The following is a 22,677-nucleotide window of genomic DNA, read 5'->3' on the forward strand; positions in this document are numbered from 1 at the left end:
CAATTACCAATTCTAAGGTTACGGTGCAAATTAATAACAAGAACAATTGAGCAAACAATATTACATACATTTATATTCCCCAAAGAAAATACATTGACTGTTACTCCCTATAGAGAATTTTCATTAGTGAGGATGCTTCTCTAACACCAAATTAGCATTAGCATGTTTGGCTTCATGCAAAACAATTTAGTCAACACAAATTTAGGAAACATCTAACTGTGGCTCTATCAAAATAGTGTGGTTGGTACCTAGAAAGAAAAAGCAAACAGGCATAACAAAACACATGCGTAACAGTATACCTCTCCTCCATTGAATCAGCAAGCTAAGATAGTCTTCATCATCAGGACATCAGTTTGGTCAGCAAGGCATCAGGATTCAGCATCAAAGTTCAGAAAACGCAAAGGGTGTCATTATGACCCCGGCGGACAGCGGTAAAATGGAGAAAAGTACTGCCAACACGCTGGCGGTACTTTTCCCCATATTAAGACATTGGCGGTTTGGCTCAAGCCAAACCGCCAATGTACCACACCAGCTGCCACGGCGGTAACGACCGGGGGGCTGGAGACTTCAGTCTCAAGCCCGGTGGCTCTCACTTGCCTGCCTGCGGGTTTATGACCCCGCCTACCTCCATGGTTTTCGTGGCAACCTTACTAACACGAAAACCATGGCGGTATGCACTATCAGTGATAGGGAATCCCTTCCCTGTCACTGATAGAGGTTTTCCCCACCACTCTCCTCCCCTGATCCCTCACTACATACACGCACGTTCATGCACACACGAACACACGCATACACACACTCATGCCAACATTCATCCACGTATTCATACATCCATTCACACACACATCCACACACACTGACATATATTCAAACACACACATTCACACAACACAACATGCATGCACTCACACATCCATACATGCATACACATACAACACGCATCACACACCCACATACATGCATGCACAGACATACACACACTCGCCACACACAGCACCCCCCACCCCCCTCCCCCCTCCCCTGTCAGAGCACCCGATTTACCTGATGTCAAGGGGTCCTCTGGCAGAAGACGGGACGGAGCACTGCTGCCAGCAGCAATGCCCACCAGCAGAACACCGCCAGGCCGTATCATGTGTCATGACACGGTCTGCGGTGGTCTACTGGTGTGGCGCAGCTGGATTTCCGCCATCATACTGGCGGAAATCTGTCTGTGGTCATAATCTGGCTGATTGCTGGTAGCCGCGATAACAGTCTTTGGGCAGCCGTCGCTGTGGTGGTAGACAGTTTTTACTGCCAATTTCTTAATGGGGCCAAAGTCTTTAAGCACTGAAGTTAAGCACGCCTCTAGATGCTCAGTAAAGTAATGGCCTTTCAGCAAGAAGAAAATGGGCAAATGTGCTGTCTTCCATCAGTGCAGTCCGGCTAAGTTAGATTTTCTAAAATGAAGTCCCTACTGGTCAAGGGATCGCGTGTTCACACTTCGTCCAATAAAACTAAAATATCAAATCTATAATTTCTACTAGTACACAGTTCACATGTCACTAATTGGCTTCTCTTGTAATGTCCTCATAGTCCGGCTCATCAGGTAACAATATTGTTGCAGCTTATACTCCAGTCAGTGTCTCCATTGTTCTCCTCCTGAGAATGTCAGTCTTACACACATTACACTTATATTGTTACATTTAGCAAGAACAGTGTCTTCTAGCAAGCGGTTCTCAAAAGAAAGACTTTTAGCTATGAGCACATTTGGTCAGCACAGTGGAAAATTACAATTTTAATTCTCTAAGCAGACACTTTATTAATCAGTTTAGAAATACAGCTTGACATGAGGCCATGCAACTAGGCCAAGACCTCTGCTCAGTTAAGGCCTACAATTAATAAAGATAAGACATAGTGCATAACCCTTAATATGATGTACTACTACATTTAGTCAAACAAAAGCTCAATATTTCATATTAATAAGCCATTATTAAGTATACTTCGTGAATATTGGCGGCAACTCACGTGGACTCATTTTCAAATGCGTGCATTATTTTCCTCTATATAATTACATTTTCTACGCAAATTCATTACTCAGAATACATGAATATTAATTAAGATTTTTATAAAAACTCCTGCTCTAGCAATCCCTCCTGTGATGACTAAATGTGTCATCATATCAAACTACCACTCACACATTTTTGCATCAGCTAAAATTCTGTCATTTCAATCCCTTCAAATCTTTGTTCCCTTTTCCAATTTTCCTTGAACAATTTTTCAGTTTTCTTTTCTTTCCTCCTCTGATTACTCTTTGACCTTTTCAATTGTATTCTTTTACACAATGTACATATTCCCCAATCCCGATTAGGCAAACCATGATAATTAACATCCCCTGTATAGTTTTCAATAAGATCCTTTTCCCAATGTTGCTGAGCCAATTTCCCACTGAAGCAAAACCTTTACCAACTTCTCCCAAACACCTGATTCTTTCAATTCTTTCAATCAACACTTTCATTAGTCAGATTAGCAAGTAAGCTTTTAATTTCTTTACTATTGTCAGGAATGAATGAACAACAATGCCTAGAACTAAGCATTCTACAAACTTTGCTGTCCTTCACTAAAAGAATGTCTAAAGCAAGGCGATTTTGAAGAGTCATAGCTCTTTCAGCAGCTAATTCCGTATCTATCAGGAGTATGGCTCCTGAAAGGTTTGTCAGCATGTTATCCACAATAGTAGGCAACTTTCAAATCTTTATCGAATTCAGAACAATTTCCACTGAAGGAATTATTGTTTCAAATATATCTCCCACTATAACCGAAGGAGACTCTCTCCTCTGTCTCATATGATGTAATTCAGTCAATTTTGGAAACTTCTTTAAGTCATCCATTTGAAAAATCTTTGGGAAAACTATTCCCAAATAACATGTCCTATACCATCCTCTTGGACAATGGTAATAAGCATTAGGACCACAGATGCAATATATCCCAGGAATCGCTGGATCCTGTCTATTCAACATAAACATCCATTTACTCTGAAACAAAAACACATCTAAATTCACTCGTTCCCACAAATAAAGTGTCAGTGCATGATTAGGTCTATATACACAAAGTTTCCCTACGTGTTGTGCATCTAGAGCTAATTTCCCCTGTTTTTTGATTGCACTATAAGCATTATCATTCTTGTAAGTCCTTTTCTCTAAGCCTTTTTCCAACTTCTCCTACAATGTCTTTCTCGTGTCATCTGTGTGATCTAAGAAGCTCTTTTCTAAAGGCGTAAGCAAGCATGTTAGATTGTTCCTGAGAGCGTAAGCTGTACCAAAGTTTAATGTAGGTTCAAAGAAACCTCTAATACTATGTCATGATCCTTAGCTACTGTACTCAAATACCTAATTATAGGGACAAACGAAGACACCACATCGTGGTTAGTGTAAAAGTACTGGATGTACTTTTGGTTATAGAATCCTGCTAGTAACAGACCACAACTTATCCCGTAAGTGAGAGGCGGACTTTGATAAGTAACTCCTTCTTCGACTGATAAAGGAATCTGCATACACACATAACAATCGCATACTCACTCAGCAAGCGATAGAAGACATTAGAAGAAAGTTCCCTTTGGGCATTAGTACCCTCATGCAAATACTTTTCATCTAACCTAAACTTCTCTATTGCTGTTACTGCAGTAGTTATTTTGAAAGCAGAAGTACGGTTGGCTTTGCTCTTGTCAAGAACAGTCATTCCCACAATCAATACCACAAACAATATCGCCAAACCAATTCTCATATATTTACAGCACCTATTTTTCGTATCCTGCTGGCTAATGTTATTCAAGATCTGTAAAGTATCAGAAAGCATAAGATAAATTTAGAAAAAAGGCAGCAAAAATCCAAACAAAATCTTCTTTCAGTGGTTATTTACAGCTCTCAGTCTTTCTGCCAGGATCCCTTGTCAAAATCGGTAAGCAGCTTGTCAAAATCAGGTTTTCAAAAAGTCAGATCAGGTTATCAAAGTCTTCTCCGGTTACTTTCAACAGTCTCTTTTTAAAAAAAATTCACAGATCGTTTCAACAGTTCAGTTCATCAGTTCCCTTCAAGTGCCAAAATATTGATCGGAAATCTCTCTATCAAAACAAAAAGAAAAAAATTCACTCTGCCATTCCCTTGTAGTTGCACGCACCCATTCAGGACCTGCGTATCTTCGACTTGCTCTACTCTTCCTTTTCAACTTTCGATCACCATTCAATTCTCCTTCACTTAGATCTTCTCTCCTTGTTGTATCTAGTTCTTCTTCGATTGTTAATTCAACACTTACTTCCTTTCTCTTTGCTTGTGACTCCGGCCACTTATCTCCTTTCACTGGACCCTTGGTCAATGTTCTTTTCAGTGTTGAACTTGAAACTTCTCCTTGTTCTATGGTGTCTTCTCTTGATGGACCTGCAACTGGTTTAGGAGGAGTCAGATCAAAGTGACTTTGATCTGCCTCAACTCTTACCCCTTCAGAGCCTGGCAATTGCTCTGTTTGTCTCTCAAAATCATCTGCTTCTGGGAAATCCCTCCTTTGACTCAGCTCTCTTGCTGCCTCATTTGAGATAGGCTCACTGTCACCCTCCTAGACGTCTTCTCCTTCGTCTCTCACAGGACTGACTGAATCGTCCTCAACAGGCTCAGATCCGGTCTCAGTTTCCCTTTGGCCTGTCAGGCATATCACTTTCTTCGTGTGACTGGCACGGATCCAGTTTGGAATTCCAGCGCACTTCACAGCTGTGGTAGTTGTCAGAACTACCTGGAAAGGACCCTTCCAATGAGGCTCCAAACACATTTTTCTCACGTGTTTCCAGACGACGACCCAGTCACCGGTCCTCAGACTGTGCCCTGGGTAATGGATCAGTGTCAGTGTGGTGGCCTTCACCTGCTGAGAGAAAGAGTGAACCACATCAGCCAGACCTTTGCAGCAGTCCAACACCATATCATCTGTAATGTTGACTAGTGCATTTGCAGGTACCGTTGGCAACCTAATTGCTTGGCCCATAAGGATCTCGTGCGGCAACAATCCTGTCTTCCTGTCGGGTGTGTTTCTCATTGTCATCAGAACTAAAGGAAGTGCATTGGCTATTTCAGATTCGTGGACACACACATCTTTGCAAATCTTGACTTCAAGGTACCATTCATTTGTTCCACTAGTCCTGATGCTTCAGGGCGGTAACTACAATGCAACTTCTGCTCAATGTTCAATGCTGCACACAGTAATATATTTACTTCATTGTTCAAATGACTTCCCCTATCTGATTCTAAAGAAATCAAAAGCCCAAAACGTGGTATCAGTTCCCTAAGCAGTAGTTTTGCTACAGTGAGACTGACATTTCTCCGTGTAGGGTAAGCTTCAATCCAGTGACTAAAGATGCAAACAATCACCAACATATATCTCAAACCTCCATACACAGGCATCTCAAAAAAATCCATCTGCATTCTGCTGAATGAACCTCCTGCTCTTCCAATGTGGCTCAAATTAACCACTATCTCTTTCCCCACATTCATTTGCTGGCAAATGATGCAAAAAATGGCAAACTGCTTCAGCAACCTGTCTAAAACTTGGGTTGAACCAATCGTGCTTGAACAAACAAATCATGGGATCCCTCCCAACATGTGCTTGACCATGATAATACCTAGCTTTTTGAGACAACAGACTATTAGGCAGAACCAATTGAGCCTCTTCTGAAACCCACAATTAATCTTGTTGTTGCACACATTTCATTTTGCTCCATGAACGTTTTTCCTCCTGTCAAAATTATTCTGTAACATTTTCAATTCTACCAATGTGTCAATTACTTTTAATTCCAAACTTGGACATGTTTCACCTTCTTCAGGTAACAGTTCCCACTTATCTTTGAATGATATACAGTTCAATGCGCAAAACCTTGCGACTTGATCAGCATATTGATTTCCCATTGACACGAAGTCCTGAGACTTCAGATGTGCACTGCATTTCACCACGACAATCTTTTCAGGCATTTGAATAGCATGCAACAGATCTTTCATTCTCTCACCATTCCTCACAGGTGAACTAGAAGAGGTCATGAAACCTTTCTGAGACCACAACTGGCCAAAATCATGGACTATTCCAAATCCATACTGCCTATCCGTATAGATGGTAACTTTCAGCTGAGCAGAAACATGGCATGCTCTAGTAAGGGCTAACAGTCCCGCTACTTGGGCAGAATACGATACCAGTAATTGTGCACACATCATATCCAGCTCTCAGTGTCCATGTATTGTCTCTTAGACAAGAACCATCAACAAACATAATTTGGTCATCCTCTTCCAATCGAGTGTCTCTAATGTCAGGTCTTGGTTTTGTGCACAAGTCAGTTATTTCAAGACAATCATGCCCAATGTCTTACAATTTTTCAATTTCAACATTTTCATTTGGAAGTGAGATTGCCATGTTCAACACTGTACATCTTTTCAATGACACATTTGGCGACCCTAGAATACTCATTTCGTATCTGGTCAATCTTGCACCAGTCAAATGCAGGGTTTTCGTCTTTGTAAGTAGGATCTCAATAGAGTGAGGGACCATTATAGTCAAAGGATATCCCATCACAATGCCCTCACACTGTGTAAGGTCCTGTGCAACGACTGCAACTGCATGCAAACAAGCTGGTAAGGCTGCTGCAACTGGGTCCAAAGTAGCTGAAAAATATGCTACTGGGTGGTTTACACCTCCATGGACCTGGATCAAGACAAGCAAAGAACATGCATCACGCTCATGACAAAACAATGTGAAAGGTTTTGTGAAGTCAGGCATATCCAAAGCTGGGGCTTTGCACAGACTCTCTCTCAATTCAGTGAACGCTTTCATTCCAGCCTGGTCTAACACTATGGAATCAGTGTCTTCTTTGTGAGTCAGTTTCTGCAATGGTCCTGAAATGACTGAAAAATTGGGAATCCATTGGCGGCAATAGCCTACCATCCCGAGAAACACCCTGACATCTCTATGTGTGGTTGTGGAATTAATTTGCAATATGGTTGTAACCCTTTCTCTGGATATCTTTCTCGATCCCTTCTCAATCTGATGACCCAAGTATTTCACTTCTTTCTGATAGTATTGCAATTAAAGTGGGGACACTTTATGACCATTCTTTACCAAATGGTTCAGCAAGGCAATCGTGTCATACTTGCACTCGTCCCTTGTTTTGGACGCAATCAGCATGTCATCAGTGTACTATACCAAGGTTGATTAGAAAGGCAATTCCAGTGACTCCAAATTATTTTTCAAGACCTGATTGAATATGGAAGGTGATTCTGAAAACCCTTGAGGAATTCGACACCAACAGCAAACTCGGTCCAAAAATTTGAAACAAAAGAGAAATTGGCTGTCCTCGAAGGCTTGAAACAAGTCAATGACAGTGAACCACTCAACATCACATGGAATCTGAAACATGATCACAGCTGGATTTGGCACCACGGGACAACATTTAACCACAATGTCATTTACGTTTCTCAAATCCTGGGCATTTCGAACTTTCCCACAGGGCTTTTTCAGACTCATTATCGGTGAATTACATGGGATGCTCAATACTTCCTACAGAACCCTTTGCTTTACAAAGTCTCCAATTATTCGGGCAACCTTCATAAGAACATCTTGTGGCATATGGTACTGGGGAATTTGAGGACAAATAGCATTCGGCTTTACAGTAACTTTAACTGGCTCAACTCCCTTTATCAGTCCTATCTCTTTTTCTGTCAGATTCCACACTTTCTCCTTAACCGTTCCCTGTAAATCAGGATGAAGATACTTTTCTGTGAATACCGGAACAAATTCAATTAAAGGGTATTCCTCATCTATTGTCTCACATTCTGTCTCTGGGGCTTGGTCATCTTCATCGTTGCTATTTGTTTGAATCTCAATTCCATCATTTGAACAAGCAATCGAGCATCTTGTTTTACACTGCAAGTCTCTTCCCAGTAGTGAAACCGGATTTGAATCACAAACTACGAGTTTGTGCAAACCCTGGACGTTGCGATTTTTACCTGAACTGGTTCTGTAATCGGGTGGGTCAAATAGTGATTTGCTACCCCCACAATCCGAACTGTTTTACCTGAAAGGGTCAAATTTGGAACCTCAACTGATCTTACTGTAGAATGTGTAGCTCCTGTGTCAACAAAGAATGAAACTCTGTGACCCATGTTTTTTCTCCTCACATAGGGACCTCTCTGATCTACTTCTAAGGAGGTTGCATGCACACATGGCTCCTCATCTGAACTCTCACTCACCCAATCATTGTTTATTCCAGTCTCACTGTGTAACGGGAATTGATGTACTGTGTTATTACTTTGGTTAAGCTTCTGAACTGTGACTTGTGGGGAAAGCATAATTTGCTGCTGTTCCATTTGAATTTGCTGCATAGGTACCAGGGGAACATGTTGCTGCATTGGCTGCAACTGTGTCATTTGCACATGTGGCATTTGCACCTGCTACATGGGTTGAAAATTATGCACCTGATTTATATTATTTTGAAAATTTGGATTAGGGCTTCTCATTCTCTTTCTTCTCATGTTCTGGAATAAACTGACATTATTAGTTTGCGGAACAACACCTTCCTGTATCAACATCGGACACTCCTGTTTCCAATGCCTGACAGCTCTGCGAGCGTGACAAGGCAACAATTTCTTCATTCCCTGTACGTCACTCTGAACTACTACAGTAACCAAGTCTGTCCCGCGGTTCGTATTACCTCCGCGACCTCTACCTCTCATCTGGGGCTGAAATACCATGTTCCCCTGCTGCTGCTGTGGTAACTGCTGTGGAAAATTCCCTTGCATGCCTGTTTGAGCAGATTTAATCTGCATCACCATCGCCTTCTCTTTCAGCTTTATCTGCTTCAACTCTTTTTCATCACTACAGTATTTTGCATACTGCAACACCTCATTAATCGGTTTTGCTTTCCAGCAAATCAAATGACTCTTAATCATCTAGCTAATTTCAGGTTTCAATCCTTCCACAAATCTGACCATCAAATTAATCATGTCCTTCGCCTCAATTGTCTTTGTACCACTGTAATGCTCGAACGCCTGTAACAATCTCTCATGATACACATGTATCAACTCCTTTGCTTCCTTAGCTGTCCTGTCAATTCTCTGCCAATCAATGTTCTTGGGCGAAATTCTCGCTTTCAGAAATTCAATCAACTTACAGGAATATTTCATTACCTCGGGATATGGTGCACCTGTGATTTTATCTCTCACTGGTTCTCTTGTGGGCCAATCTATACTTTTCTTACACTCTATCCACAGATCAGCTGGGACCACTATCTCTGATAAGGTGTTCAAATCCTCCCACAGGCACTTTGCAAGTTTTACGAACCTATCTGTCTGCTGGTACCACTCTCCTGGCTTCCCTCTCATGTAAATGATAGAATATCACTTCTGCTCCAAGGGACATGAACAAAATGCCCTCCTGGAATCTCTCTCATTAGTAAAATTGTCACTGCATCTTGGTCTTGCTGCACATTTGCAGTCAGCTCCACAGAATCCCTTTTTCTCGTGTCTCTTTTCTTTAGCCATCTGCTTTCCCATTTGTCTAATGCTCCCCAAGTCTGAGCACTTTGAAGTAATTCCCAAAGGTGTGCCATCATCACGGCAGATCTCATGTTTTCAAAATCTTTAGTCTCAAAATGTCATCTGTAACTCCTTTTCAAATGCTTTTTTAAAACTATTTCTATTGCGTACTTCTCTGCCAGGTTTGCTAGCTTCTGATGCACATTGCTCACTTCCCTTGTAATCTTCGTGCACAGATACCTCAACTACGCTTCAGTGTAGGATTCTAACCTGTTCACACCCATAGTTCCCTCAATGAAATATCCTGCTTCCATGCTTAGTCTAGCGTAATTCAAGTACTCCTCTCCCTTTGAAACTCTCTGCGAGGTATTCAGCTTGTCTAACCATTCAGCTGAGCAGTCAAACCTTGCAACGAGATGTTGCTGGCTTGGACAGGTGATACCTGCTGCGTAACTTCTTTTGGGGTCTGCGGTGTCAGTAATTTCAAGCTCTGACTAATGTTTGACCCTACCATAGTATCTGGAGGTACTCCGAATGGACTAAGGTCTAACAGCAATCTCGATCTGCCGAAACTCTGTCCCACAGGAGAAACTACTCGGGTGTTTTCATTATGTCCTCCCCCCATTGCGTTTTGTGTCCTGACACCCTGTTCAAATACACTTTTTTTTGTTGTTGTGAAAATAAGGTTACGGCTGGACCAACAGTAATAGGTAGAGATATAGGGCCTGATTCTAACTTTGGAGGACGGTGTTAAACCGTCCCAAAAGTGGCGGATATAGCACCTACCGTATTACGAGTCCATTATATCCTATGGAACTCGTAATACGGTAGGTGGTATATCCGCCACTTTTGGGACGGTTTAACACCGTCCTCCAAATTTAGAATCAGGCCCATAGTATCTGGAGTTGGTCTGGTACTTAAGTTCTGTGGGAGAGTAACTCCCACGTTCTGATTCATCATTGAAGACATATCTGACTGTGTCCCTGTTGCTGGAGTGAATTTCAGCATGACTTGTGGCTGCACTTGGGGCAGTAAAAGTGGAGTTGGCTCTGTCTGAACCAACACTGGTCTTGGAAAAACGTGTTCTGTAGGCACAATTAAGTTTGCAGCCGTTTCCAAGATGGGTATATCAGGGTGAATTCTCTGGACCTGTGGCAGTTGTGCCCGATTTTGTACCACTGGAGTAGTAGGCATATTAAGACTACGCTGCATCGGACTCTGTGTCAGGCTAGTATCAACCTGCACCTGACTCACTGTCCCATTAACCTGTGTTGGAGCTGAAGGATCAGCACTGGTGCTCGGACCACTCTCATGTGCTGCTTATGGTGGTGGAAGATTTCTCAGTAACTATGTAAGAAACTCATCATCGTCTGACTCTTCCTCCACTGTAGAGGATTTTCTAGCCTCCCTACTCTTGGAAGGGCATCTCTTAGTCTTTCTAGTAGTTTTCCTTCCGTCTTTCTCAGACTCTTGTGTAATTGCTGGAAACAACTTAATTCCATTCAGTCTCATTTCTCCAAACTTTCTGAGCACTGTCCCACCTAGCCTCTGTTAAATTATTTTCTGCCATCCTCATTCTCCTCTCGAATTTCAGTTGCTGTTGCTGTCTGGCTAATATCTCCCAGATCACTAATGCCTCAAACTGTGTTGGTCTCAGAAGGGGCTTCGATTCATATAGTACTATCCTCAAATGCTGCAAAACCCTCAAATTGAATGATCCATTTGTAGGAAATGCTAAGTTTCCATCTTTCTCTGTCACTTTGCACCATTTCTTTAGCCACGGACATGGCGCACCACCGTTCTCTTCCAGTACAATGTAAGGTGGTGTACCTTCTGGCGGTGTAGCCTCGCCTATACTCATTGTAATGTACGTATTTCCCCTTAAAGCACTCTTAAAAGCTTTGAAAAATTCCATCTTTTCGACCTTTTTGTTATTCAAAATCAAATCAGGAAGTAACTTTTAATCCCAGAATTCTCTTCAACCACCTTCTCAACCAATTGCGCCTCACGGACGGCTGCCAATCCATGAGCAATCCTTCTTACTAACCAACCTATCCCACCGCGGTTCCAGTGAGGTCACACTCACACTGGCAAAGTCTTGCGGCTTGTTCTCCCAAACTTCAATTCAAACAAAAGTAATACAAATTTTGCAAGCACTAACCCAAAATCAAAAACCAAATCTGCTGGTTAATTACAGGATAGGTAACAGAATCGCTTCAGAAACTTTACAGATTTTTCAATGACGCCTCTTCCCGCTCCTACAGCTACTCCTTCTTTCTCAGCTAATCAGTGGGTCTATCCTGGGGCACATATGACTCACCAGATCTCAGTCAAAATGTTCTTTCACTCACTTTGACTTACACCCTGACTTGTTGACCATGCCTGATCTACCTATTAAACCATACAAATTACAACATAATTGCCTCATACACTTTTCAAAAGACTCTGGAGTCTTAGACCACGCAGGGTCCGTACATCAACAACCACATGGACACTTTTTGAGCACAAAGGGCAACACACATGTGAAGTTCAACGACTTCCCTACTCTCACACTGCGGAGTATGCACACTCCTTCTACAACTTCATTGGAGTACCTACTTCATTCACCCTATCACTAGAACGCCGAGAACATCCTCAAACAACCATTGACGGGCTCCAAGATTCCGGGAAAGTCATTTCAGGACTTAAGGAAACATTTTCTTTCCAATTTGTACCATTGAAAAATAAATCCAATACCTATACCAGGCATCTATGATGGGCTCTTAAGGAGACAAACCATCAGTCTGCTACCACGTCTGTTAGTGCGTCGGACCTTAATAAGTAAACTTACAAGGGGACGCAAATAGGTTGATGAATCTTTTGACTCGCATTTAAGATGTTCCCACCATAGATTCAGTATATGGAGCTCAATAATCAATCATTATTCAATAATCTCAACAATCAATGATAATCAATAACATTAGTAATCATTTGGAGTCAGTAATTATCACACACCATGACCTTTCAGTCATGAATAACCACATCTTTTAGTAAAAGTTAGAATATTTATTTCCCTATATTAACAATGCTAAAGTCACGTACGATAATCTCAAAATCAAATGATAAACATACAGAAACATCACTGGCTGCCCAAAGCGGTGAAAGAAACGTAATCTAATCAAAGCTTGAACAATTACACATTCTAAGGTTACGGTGCAAATTAATAACAAGAACAATTGAGCAAACGATATTACATACATTTATATTCAGCAAAGGAAAGACATCGACTGTTACTCCCTATGGCGAATTTTCATTAGTGAGGATCCTTATCCAAAACCAAATCAGCATTAGCATGTTCGGCTTCATGCAAAACAATTTAGCCAACACAAATTTAGAGTACATCTAACTATGGGTGTATCAAAATAGTGTGGTTGGTACCTAGAAAGAAAAAGCAAACAGGCATAACAAAACACTTGCGTAACAGTATACCTCTCTTCAATTGGATCAGCAAGCTAAGATAGTCTTCATCATCAGGACATCAGTTTGGTCAGCAAGACATCAGGATTCAGCATCAAAGTTCAGAAGACGCAAAGTCTCTAGACACTCACTAAAGTAATGGCCTTTCGGCAAGAAGAAAATGGGCAAATGCGCTGTCTTCCATCAGTGCAGTCCGGCTCAGTTAGATTTCCTAAAATTACTTCCCAAGTCCCTATTGGTCAGGGTATTGCATGTTCACATTTCCTTCCAATAAAACTAAAATATCAAATCTATAATTTCTACTAGTACACAGATCACATGTCGCTGATTGGCTTCTCTTGTAATGTCCTTAACGTCCGGCTCGTCAGGGAACAATATTGTTGCAGCTTATACTCCAGTCAGTGTCTCCATTGTTCTCCTCCTGAGAAAGTCAGTCTTACACACATTACACTTACATTGTTACATTTAGCACAAACAACTTCTTCTAGCAAGCAGTTATCACAAGAAACACTTTTAGGTACGTGCACATTTGGTCAGCACACTGGAAAATTTCAATTTTAATTCTCTAAGCAGACATATTATTAATCGGTTTAGAAATATAGCTTGGCATGAGGCCGTGCAACTAGGCCAAGACCTCCGCTAAGTTAAGGCCTACAATTAATAAAGCTAAGACATAATCCCTAACCCTTATTATGATGGACTACTACATTTAGTCAAACAAAAGGTCCATATTTCATATTAACAAGCCATTAATAAGTATACTTTGTGAACATTGGCAACCACTCACGTGGACACATTTTAAAATGTGTGCATTATTTTCCTCTATATTATTACATTTTCTACGCAAATCCATTACTTAGAATACATGAATATTCATTAATATTTTTACTAAAATTCCTGCTCTAGCAGTAGTAGTTCTGTAGTATTTTTTTACATACTTCTACATGCTTTTGTGAATTAGCCCAAAAACATCTAAAATCGAAATAATGTGGCACTGTACAGAGAACTTTAATATACAGCTAGTAGAAATAAAAACTTTGTTCTAATACAAAGTGTGGCGTTTCAAGCCTGATTCCAAAGGCATCTATACCATAACAGCTAATATAGTACTTTTGAAAGAAGACAAAAATCTACTAAGGGCACAAGAGGGAATCTATGTAGGTTTTTCTCTTTTTTCTAAACTACTATCTTAGCTGTTATTGTATAGATGTGTATGTATGTGTTGTGTTTTGGAATGTATTGTCATGTATATATTTATATTGCACTTGTATCTGTCATATTACAGCCCTAAAGAAGTTTTGTTTTTAAGGACGAAATGCATTGTATGTGTCCAATGTTATAAATATGAACTTAAGAAGAATTATTAAAAGAAGATTTTAACTGCTAGTACATGGAGTTTGGACTTTTTGAATAGTCGTTTTGAAATGTGGTGCACTGCAATATGTTTGGATTTATGTTTATCTTGCCCAAGTAAACAGGGTGCACCGTGGCAGTCGGTACTTATAGTATGTAGATACAATTCTTCCTGTTTTGTTGGGACAAAGGTTTACAATATTGCAAATATGGGTGAGTTGTAGCTGAATTAAGGCTCGCTGCCTTGTCTGTTAAGTAAAAAATTGTGTTTCTAACAGACTTTCCTGATAATCTACATGCTTTTCTGATGAAACTGAATTGAATGTTGAGGGTGGGAGGGGCAAATTCTATTGCAAGTGTTATTTACCCCTGATTTGTGTTTCCTTATTTGCAGCTAGCATTCTGGCACCTGTTTATTTTATTTTTTCGTTAAACTTAGCCAGTGATAGATGATTTTCAAAATTACTTTTCTCCTTCTCTTTTTGACTTTCGCTGGAATATGTTAGCCTGCTCACACACCTCTGTCCTAATGTGGTTAACAGTATGGATAACATATTTTCAAATCCAGATTTCTAAATCTTTGTAATTTGATGTGGCTAAAGTATTCACAGTCTGATTTAAATAGTATTTCTGTGCCACAAATCATTTCATTATTAATATGTATTCTTCTTATTGAATGCTTGATGGTGTTTATATTGAGTAGATTCAACTTGTTTGTTAGATTTGGTCAGCCCCTGGTTTTCATTTTTCTTTACAGTTTGATTTTGCACACCATTTACATAACTTTAGCTCTGTGTTTATAAAATAAAGCTTTAAAACTTTTATATATTGGAGTTTTCCTTCCATGGACATATTGGTCATGGTGTTTAAATTTGTTGTTTGGGTTTGAAATGATTGTGTGTGTTAACCATACTCCTCACTGGGTCAAAAGATACCGTGACCTCAGAGAAGCGTTTTTCGAATCCTGTGAAGGATGTGAAAAGCGCGATAACACGGTTCATTTTACACTTTTATTCTCAACATCTGGTCCATTCCATTTGCGGAATGACAAATGACTCCAGATTGTTTAACTGGAAAGAGGTATTTCCTGCTCTGAACACGTCAGCGGTGTTGCAGGCACCCCTAAAGCATGTACTCTGTGTCCTTCTTCGACGTCCCGCATTCATTTCAAAATGTGGCATTTAAAAATGATGCATGTAAAATACCTTGGCTGTCTCATACAAAGAGGCTGCTCTGAATGTGTGCCAGAAGAGCTATTAGGAGTGATTGAGCGCGAGACAGCGTAGATTAAATTCTCTTGGCAAAGCGCAGAGACACCTTTCCACCCGAAGCGCCATCGACCATAATGAATGATAGGCAGGGGGCAGGACAGCAGCAGAAATAGAAGACTGTCATAGAGCAGGCCGAGGGCTGGGCCGATTAATGCCTTCTGCCTCATGCAAGCGGTGGCGGGGGCTGACATTTTTCATGTCATGGACTGACAGCGCAACCAAGTACAGAGGATCATTTATTCTGTAGGTTGACTACTGTATGCTTCTGTTTGAGTGAAAATCCGTTCAGTCAATAAAATAAAGCTCACAAGATCCTGGCAAGTTCCGATGTTCTGATGTTCTGACGCCAAAGCACAAGCTGCTGAGAGGGGATTTGGTGTGCTATTTTTTAGTGTTATCTGTTTTTATTTTTGTTTTGTACAACACATATTTTTACTTAAGACTTATGTCATTTATGAAATAAATACTAGGGCCCATATTTATACTTTTTGACGCTAAACTGCGCTAACGCAGTTTAGCGTCAAAAAATTTTGCGCCGTCTAACGCCATTCTGAAGCGCCATGCGGGCGCCGTATTTATGGAATGGCGTTAGCCGGCGCTAGCAGACCGGCGCTGCCTGGTGTGCGTGGAAAAAAACCACGTAGACCAGGCAGCGCCGGCGTAGGGGGAAAATGGCGTTAGGGCGTCTTAAAATGGGGCAAGTCAGGTTGAGGCAAAAAAATCGCCTCAACCCGATTTGCGCCATTTTTTTCGACGCCCAGACGCCATTTAAATGACTCCTGTCTTAGTAAAGACAGGAGTCATGCCCCCTTACGCAATGGCCATGCCCAGGGGACTTATGTCCCCTGGGCATGGTCATTGGGCATAGTGGCATGTAGGGGGGCACAAATAAGGCCCCCCTATGCCACCAAAAAAAAAAAAAAATTATACTTACCTGAACTTACCTGAATGTCCCTGGGGTGGGTCCCTCCATCCTTGGGTGTCCTCCTGGGGTGGGCAAGGGTGGCAGGGGGGGTCCCTGGGGGCAGGGGAGGGCACCTGTGGGCTCATTTTGAGCCCACAGGCCCCTTAACGCCTACCCTGACCCAGGCGTTAAAAAGTGGCGCAAATGCGGGGTTTTTTGACCCGACCACTCCCGGGCGTGATTTTTGCCCGGGAGTATAAATACGACGCATTTGCATCGCCGTCATTTTTTTAGACGGGAACGCCTTCCTTGCATCTCATTAACGCAAGGAAGGCGTTCACGCAAAAAAATGACGCTATTTGCCCATACTTTGGCGCTAGACGCGTCTAACGCCAAAGTATAAATATGGCGTTCGTTTTGCGCCGAATTTGCGTCGAAAAAAACGACGCACATTCGGCACAAACGGAGTATAAATATGCCCCTAGGTTACTGCTCCCGTCATGCATTGCTACTTGCATACCCCATCACCAGAAGTGGCCAGCTCCTCCCGTGAAAGATCTAGTTTAGTCAGAATACTCTTTGTGACCTGGTTAAATTAAATTTTCCACATTCCCGCTCTCGCACGTTGACAGGATTATCAGTGTTAGTCAAGTTATTGCCAATTGTGTACCAATCGTGCTGCTATTGCTATGGTGTCAAAAGGTATGGCCTCAGAATATCAGTTTTAAAATATTGATTTTCATAAATATCGTGTCCTAAATATTGAATACAAAAATATCGACCAATTGGAGTTAATAATTGTAAATGTTCACTCATCGGAATCATATTTTTGTGAAAATATTTGCAAAACTACAATCCTCGGGCAATATTTCTGCATACAACATTGTGACATACAAGCACTCATAATGATATTGGCGAACCAGTGACTGTTCCACAGTTTCGCACGTGCTATTATGCACCAGGGTCTGACTTTGCGTGGTATGACGTGTTAGAGGTTCACTTTACCAAGGGAGGCAGGGGTGAGTGTTAAACTTAAACTATTATTAAACTTAGTACTTGTATAGCACACTACTCACCCATTAGGGTCTCAAGGGACTGTACCCATACCACTGTGGAACCCCTCCTGGCTTTTCCCTGTGAGGTGCCCACTCCTGGGTAACCTCCAAGGTGAAGCCAGGCATCCCAGCACTGTTGGGGCCGTTGTGGAGATTAAGCAAGCTATTGCCCAGAGTGTGACCCATGAATTAGATTAGTCACTGATGGGAGAATTATCAGGTCCAAGGAAATTGAGCCCAAGACCCACGGAGGTGGGAATTGAACCCTGGTCCCAGGTCAGATTTCTGCATCAGGGTCTGCCGCTCTGACCATTGAGCCACACTTCTCCACCACAGTGTTCTGGCAGGTGCATGGCATGATAGGACTAAGGCACCAGGTGGCAGAGGTTGCCGGGCAGTGTTGAAGGGGGTCAGTGTTCACTGTGTCTCTGAAGTGCCAGTGTAAGCAGAAACAAAAGGGCAAGGCTGCAGACAGTGCAGCTTGGCTTGTATGTTATCCGTACTGGCACTTTTTAATCAAGGTATAGAGTCTTCGGCACTGTCCACACTATGGCACTTGACAATTGCAGCATAGACTTCAAGCAGCTCTCTTTCAGATTGGTAAGCAAGGCAATTAAATGGTTCCAAACCACTTGTGCGACCCCACCACCGCCACTGGTGAACATCTAATAGAGCTCAGTTGCAAATTGGCTGTTGCGCAGGTGGAGATAAAAGGGAGGACCACAAGCTTCTGGTTCGGCTGGTCTTGGCCTCAAATGAACAGCAGTTGGTATTTTTTTCACTCTGATCGACCAGTTCACATAGTTTGCATTCCCTTTTTCATTTTATTTATTTTCAGTTCCCTTGGGTGCTTCGGACAGCTCAGTTTTTCTTTCCTTATACAGATGCTGAGCCTGGCTTGCCACGATGCTGAACCCCCGTACGAACTTTCTGAGTATTGCTGGCCCCTGGTATTTTATCGGTTTTGGGTGAACCTTCATATTCATTCCCGGACAGTGTCCTGGTCAGCTGGAGGACTTGTCACAGTTTCACTGCTTCCATACTCTTCTAAGCTGTTCTACTGACAAGAATTCCATAAGGCATTTTACCTGTTTAATTTAAAGGTATTCAGATTAAATGTTACTATTTTACAGGATTATGGGGGTTAACAGTCAGAACACCTGAGACCGAGGGTTCTTTGCCACAACCACTTCCATCATTCCATGCTTCTGAGTCCTTCTTCCCTCTCTGCCTTCCTTTCCCTTTTCTCCCCTAGAGTCTTTTCAGAGTCTGTTGTTCGCTATAGTTCTCAATAGTCTGATCAGAGGAGATGAGTTAATGGCAGAATTCATGACCTAAACACCACTGGAAAATTGAGGTTTCAGCTGTGGACACGATCTTGCAGCGAACGAGCAAGCGTTAAAGCACTCCTGGGCTGTGGGGCTGCAACAGATCAACATTTGTCGTCTACCATCCCTGACTTCAGGGAGTGGCCAGGCTGAGAGGATCCTGCTGCCACTTGCAGTACTGTGCTCCAGTTCCTTAGACGCACAACCGGACTGAGGGGGGTCCGTTGTCGCTTGACTGTTGGCACCCTGCGACCTGGTCTGAGGGACTCCCGCTGTCATTCGCTATCAGCACAGCTTTATAAGGCAGTATTCGTCTGATTAAGCTACCGGGCTGTGGGCCTCCCACTGCCGAGTGAGTCATATTTGGAACACATGCGCCAACACAGATCGCGCGTTTAGGGATCGTCCATTCATCTTCGTCGCCAGTTGTTGAGTTCCTCTCACAAACCAGTCACAAGACACCACTATGCTTCTAACAGCTTCATTTAATGTTTCAGCAATCTTCCTATCTGATATATTTTTGTTGTACAGCTGTAGAAGGTTGCCTCCACCCGTGTGTATCACTGCTTCTCATGGCTTTCAATGACCCCTTTGCCCCCTTCTACTTTTTGTTTTCCCGCTCCTACAAGAAATGGTGTGCAATATCCAGCTGTCCAGTGCGACTCCTTAGGGACCTAACACCCCTGTCAATGCCTGGCACCGCTTCTGAACGCTACTAGGAGGACCTTACTAGCGCGCCTGGCATCGCAGGAGCCAAATTCAATGGATTTCTTCAGTCGAAGCAGTGGCAAAAACTGGCTTCTGAATAGCAATCCATACTTCTATTACTCATTTTGCTTATTGCCCCAGACGTAGGCTGCAGCTTCAGTTTCCGAAGTTTTAGGGACAGTCATAGAATAGGCCTTGCTTGTGGATAAAGCCTGCATAAGACTTGTCATTGTCTCTCGGTTCTTGATGACAGGAACAACTCTCCATCATGTGACTACTTATTGGTAAGAAATCTATTGAGAATTGAGGCTATAAAGACTCTTTTACTTGGTACACAGCTCATATTTTACTTTCCATTATTTCCCAACAAGTCAGGTGGTGCCAATTAAACATGTATTGTAGTACTTTGTCTATTTCGAAGGTTTTATCCTATTGATCCATTCTATATTTTAAGTATTTTCTAAGTTGTCATGACTCTCTCTTATTTCCTTGTATCACAGCAGCCCAGAGAGCTTTGCTAGCCCAGGAACCATGTCTTCTTTCATAAATATGTGCTGTAATGACCGCCAGGGTCAAGGTGGCGGTCCGACTTCCATATTACGACCGTGGTGGTAGCCCCACGGTGGGACCGCAGGACCTGCCAGATTTCATCTACACAACGGTCTGGCGGTGCTGGCAGTCCTAATCCACCAGGGCAATGCTGCAAGCAGCAATGTCCTGGGAATTACGACCCCCTTCTCCACCAGCGAGGTTACCTCCATAAAAAGGCTGGCAGAGACGCAGTGCAGGGTGCACTTGGCATGTGCAGTGCAGGGGAACCCTGGCCATCCCTGTCACAATGTTCACTGTCTGCCTTGCACTACATCATTGCAGCCAACTCTATTTTGAACCAGAGACAATGATGTAGGCCGTTTCCCCCTTCTGACCCAGCGGGAAACTCGTAATGGGCCCGTCAGCGAAGTTGGCACACTGGTGGCAACCTACCCGTCGGAACATCGGCAGACAGGCTTTTCCATCCGCCAAAGACATAATAAGCCCCTTAATCACATAAGGCCAATGCAGAGCAAAATAGCACATTCGCATAAGCAACCTTGGGCGATTTTCAGCAGCAATATTGGAGTTTCAGGCTCAGGATAAGAAAACACTCCAGAACCTAGCCCCATTATTCTGAAAAGGCCGAACATAATGTCAATAAAGCCACAATAGAATGTCACCAGCACATGCTTTACTTGCAATTCAAAAACAAGAAATGGCAAAGGGAATAGGTTTTGGCTTCTCAAGACCTACTGGAGTTGTCAATGTGTTTTAGACATGGTGCACAGCAGTGCAGGTTACGGTGTAACATGGCTTAATTCCTTTACCGCTAAGGGCGTAACAATTACATCCTTGGCTATGACGCTGAGGCACCAAGGACGTAACCGTTACATCCTGGGACTGGCTCAGCGCTCCCCACATGAGGCTCCGACCCCCCAGGCAGGGATGGAAGGGGACTCGCTTTCCCTCCCCCCGACCCCTCTCCCACCCCGTGATGTCTGATGAGGACTCCTCAGCTCAGCTTCCAGCGCGGATCGGAAGGGAAATGCAAAGCACACCTCCTAGTGTCTAGTTTTCAGAAATATCTGGGATTGGCAGGTGTCCCTAAATGACTGCTGAGACCAGGACCAAAAACGCAGGTGCCCCCCCTCAAAAACAGGTAGTTTTGTATTTGATAATTTTGATGTGTCCACGTAGTGTTTTGGGGCATTTCCTGTTGCGGGCCCTGAGTTATCATTTTCATCAGGAGACCTGGGGAAATACTGGGTGGAAGGAAGTTTGTGGCTCCCCTCAGATTCCAGAACTTTGCAGCACCGAAATGTGAGGAAAAAGTGTATTGTTTGGCCAAATTTTGAGGTTTGCTAAGGATACTGGGTAACAGAACCTGGTGAGAGCGCCACAAGTTACCCAATCCTGGGTTGCCCTAGGTGTCTAGTTTTCCGAAATGTCCAGGTTTGCTAGGTTTTCCTATGTGTCGGATAAGCTAGAGGCCAAAATCTGCAGCTAGGCACTTTGAAAAAAAGGGGTCAGTTTTCTTTGGGAAAATGTGATGTGTCCATGTTGTGTTTTGGGGCATTTCCTGTCATGGGCACTAGGCCTACCCACACAAGTGAGGAACAATTTTCATTTGGAGACTTAGGGGAATGCTGGGTGGAAGGAAATTTGTTGCTCCTCTCAGATTCCAGAACTTTATGTCCCCGAAATGTGTGGAAAATGTGTTTTTTTTGCCAAATTTTGAGGTTTGCAAAGGATTCTTGGTAACAGAACCTGGTTAGAGCCCCACAAGGCCCCCATCCTGGGTTCCCCTAGGTGTCTAATTTAAAAAAATCCACAGGTTTGGTAGGTTTCCCTAGGTGCCGGCTGAGCTAGGGCCAAAATCCCAGGCTAGGCACTTTGCAAAAAACAGGTCTGTTTTCTTTGGGAAAATATGATATGTCCATGTTGTGTTTTGGGGCATTTCATGTCGTGGGCACTAGGTCTACCTACACAAGTGAGGTACCATTTTTATTCGGAGACTTGGGGGAATGCTGGGTGGAAGTAAATTTGTGGCTCAGCTCAGATTCCAGAATGTTCTATCACCGAAATATGAGGAAAAAGTGTTTTGTTTTGCCAAATTTTGAGGTTTGGAAAGGATTTTGGGTAACAGAACCTGGCGAAAGCCTCACAAGTCACCCCATTCAGAAAATCTCCCTAGGTGCCTAGTTTTAAAAAATGTATGGGTTTGCTAAGTTTCCCTAGGTGCCGGCTGAGCTAGTGGCCAAAATCCACAGCTAGGCACTTTTCAAAAAACACATCAGATTTAAATGTAAAAATGTAATGTGTCCATGTTGCGTTTCCTTGGGCATTAGGCCTACCCACGCAAGTGACATACCATTTTTATCAGGAGACTTAGCGAAACACAAAATAGAAGAACAAGTGTTATTGCCCCTTGTCTTTCTCTACATATTTTCCTTCCAAATGTAAAACAGTGTGCAAAATACGACTATTTGAGAAATGTCTTGTAATTCACCTGCTAGTACGGGGACCCCGGAATTC

The sequence above is a fragment of the Pleurodeles waltl genome, chromosome 8, assembly GCF_031143425.1.
Source record: "Pleurodeles waltl isolate 20211129_DDA chromosome 8, aPleWal1.hap1.20221129, whole genome shotgun sequence".
NCBI lineage: Eukaryota > Metazoa > Chordata > Amphibia > Caudata > Salamandridae > Pleurodeles > Pleurodeles waltl.